The sequence below is a fragment of the Bos taurus genome, chromosome 3 (assembly GCF_002263795.3).
Source record: "Bos taurus isolate L1 Dominette 01449 registration number 42190680 breed Hereford chromosome 3, ARS-UCD2.0, whole genome shotgun sequence".
NCBI lineage: Eukaryota > Metazoa > Chordata > Mammalia > Artiodactyla > Bovidae > Bos > Bos taurus.
Window position 1 is genome coordinate 42634255 of NC_037330.1, and position 3224 is coordinate 42637478.

Here is a 3224-nt window from a genome sequence, read left to right on the forward strand (position 1 = left end):
TAAAACATCATGGAGTTTGATATCAATTCAAATTGCCCTCATCTCTATTAAGTTCCAGTTTCCTTCTCTATTTACTAGCTTTGCTCCTTTCAACAAGTCACTTATCTTTTTTTGGTCAGTATCCTCCTCTCAACAACAGGATACACAATATCTAGCTAACCAACTGTGTGACTTTAAGTTTGTCTCTCTGATTCTCAACTTCCAATTTCTAAAGTAGATATTTAAAAATACCTGCTATGCCAAACCAGGTTGGTAAGAGAAAGTGAATGTAAAGGGTTTGGTGAAATGTAATGTCCTATAGATATTACTGTTGTTTTTACCATTATAGCAGCAAATTTCTCGCTGTTCAAAAATTAGAACATGGCTTCCCAGGTGGCACAGTGGTAAAGAAACTGCCTGCCAATACAGGAAATCAAATGACTTGGCTTCGATCCCTGGGTAGGGAAGATCCCCTGGAGAAGGAAATGGCAACTCACTTTAGTATTCTTGCCTGGAAAATTCCATGGACAGAAGAGGAGCCTGGTGGGCCACAGTCCTTGGGGTCAAAAAGAGTCGAACACAACTGAGCACACACAAACACATCATTACAGCAGCAATTTGCTCACCGTTCAGCTGTTCAACTGTATTTGCTCATTGAAACAGCTGTACTGTTTCAAAAATTAGAACATGGCTTCCCATGTGGCGCAGAGGTAAAGAATCCGCCTGCCAATACAGGAGACCCAAGAGACTCAGGTTTGATCTCTGGGTAGGGAAGAAAATGGCAACTCACTCTAGTATTCTTGTCTGGAAAATTCCATGGAGAGAAGAGAAGCCTGGTGGGCTACAGTCCATGGGGTCATAAAGAATCGAACACGGCTGAGTGTGCACACACACACACTTCATTATAACAATTCACTCACTGTTCAGCTGTACTGTTTGAAAAATTAGAACATGTCAATATAATAATATTATCATGTATGTACACAGAATGCACATATTTTCACACTATTTTTCACCACCCAATTAGGTATTGCTATTCCCACTGTAAGACAATGACACTAATTCAGAAAGGTCACAGAACTGGACAAGGATCATTCAGCTAGAAACCTACAGGGCGTGTATTGAATTCATATCTTTTGGACACCACTGTTAAAATGTGGCACTCTATTTGCCAAGTAAAATACACATAACAAGCATTCTAATCAAACATTGAAGAGACACTCTGGAATGAGTTAAAACTAGTAAAGGAAATGGCCCCTTAGTCCTTAAAGAGGTGTAGAGGCATAAGGAAGTAATTAGAGAAGTAGTCAGCTTTCAAAGCACCTCAGAGCATGAGAGAAACCAGTGTCATAAATGCAGTGAGGCATCTAGTTCTCTGGGTCTTCAGCCAATGGAAGTCAAGAATGGCACAGAAAGCCCTCATACTGTCAACTATTCCACACAATGCTCTATTTCAGGGTAAATATAGGGATCATTTCTTCTACACATGGCATTTTCTCAGAAAACACAAAATGAAACCAGCTGCTGAAACAAAGGAATGACCTTTCTTAGCAGCAGCTGAATGTCCTGGATTCTTTTCTTCCCTCAGTAGTCAACAAGATCCAGGAATTCACTGCCTTTCTAGGCAGGGAAGAGCAATCCATGGATGAGCAATGGAGACAAGAAGGGAGGAAGAGTCTCATTGGTGGAGTTGTTTGGGAGACACCCAAGTTGTCTGTCAAGTACTTTCTCAGTGTTAGTGAAAGATGAGACTGGGTTAAAATTGTGAGGAAGCCACTGTAAGTCCTCTCCCCTCCCCCAGTCCATATTTCAGAATCTTCTTGGTGGGAAAGCCCCATTTCCCTTTCCCCACACTAGCCAGCTTTCTCCTACTTCCTCATTGTTCTGATTACAAATCTGTTTTTAAGCGTTTACACCTAGGGGTAAGAACAAAAAGCATTTGCTCTGGGCATACTTGCTCTTCAAGCTTCATCTCCAGTCATTGACTGAGGGAGTCAGTCACCTCATTGAGGCAATTTTGAGGAGAAAAGAGGAGAAGCTCTGGATGGAAGAAGCAGAGAGTCCCTCCATGCCTGTGAAATCTCAGAGCTGAGGTGCAGGCTTACTCCTAAGACGGCAGGGCAAAGCAGTGGGCAATTCCCTTTCCACTTTCCAGCTACAAGCTCCATATTGCACTATTTACTAACTAAAGATTTTGAGGAAGGAAATTTTGTGGCTACCTTGTCAGTGAGGGAGAAAAAATTCCACCAGGGGTAAGTGGGCTGTTTTATGAACCACAAAGAGGAAATTAAAATCCTTTCTCATCACTTCTTGGTATTTTGGCTAGAATCAAGTGTAGTTTCTGTTCTTATCAGTTTAATATCTTCTCCCACTGAAAAATGTGGCTCTGCTATGTTGGGGCCAGGAGTAATTAAACCAGTGTTAGGAGGAAAGAAAGTGAAGTCACTCAGTCGTGTCTGACTCTTTGTAGCCCCATGGACACCGGGCTCCTCCGTCCATGGGATTTTCTAGGCAAGAGTAACTGGAGTGGGTTGCCATTTCCTTCTCCAGGGAATCTTCCTGACCCAGTGATCAAACTCAGGTCTGCTGCATTGTAAACAGACGCTTTATTGTCTGAGCCACCAGGGAAAACAAACACAAATTACGAGATTTTCTAATCAAATAATGTAGCTTCCCAGGTGGCTCAGTGGTAAAGAATCCGCCTACAATGCAGGAGACTCAGGTTCGATCCCTGGATGGGGAAGATCCCCTGGAGGAGAAGATGGCAATCCACTCCAGTATTCTTCCCTGGAGAATCCCATGGATAGAGGAGCCTGGTGGGCTACAGTCCATGGGATTGAAAAAGGGTTGTACACAATTTAGCGACTAAACAACAATTAAATAACACACTTCAACCTTTGATTTTCCAGCATAAACTAAGGCTTGAGAATAAATGTGGTCTTAGGTTTTTTGCCTTTAACCGTAAAAGTTATCTGCATTATGAACTTCTCAGGGGAAACTAGTTAACCAGAGCCTAACCTGCTGGGGTATTATCAGAGTTGAACTGATCTGAGGGAAGAACATTATCTAATTACAGTCACCTCTAGCCTTCCATGTAAATATAGGAAAATACTCAACCCCAACCTGTTCTAGTCATTCTGTCTGGCCTAAGGCAGGGAGGGAAAAATGACAAACACTTCTGAAGTTCCCACTCGAGGCACAGGCTCATTAAAAGACTGAGACCTAGTCAGAGACTTCAGAACACT

At 42.4% G+C, this 3224-nt stretch overlaps 1 pseudogene; it reads left to right on the plus strand.

Annotated features, from left to right (window-relative positions):
- The first annotated feature begins 2281 nt into the window (after positions 1-2281).
- LOC112446147 (uncharacterized) lies at positions 2282-2488 on the plus strand (annotated as a pseudogene).
- Positions 2489-3224: the final 736 nt, after the last annotated feature.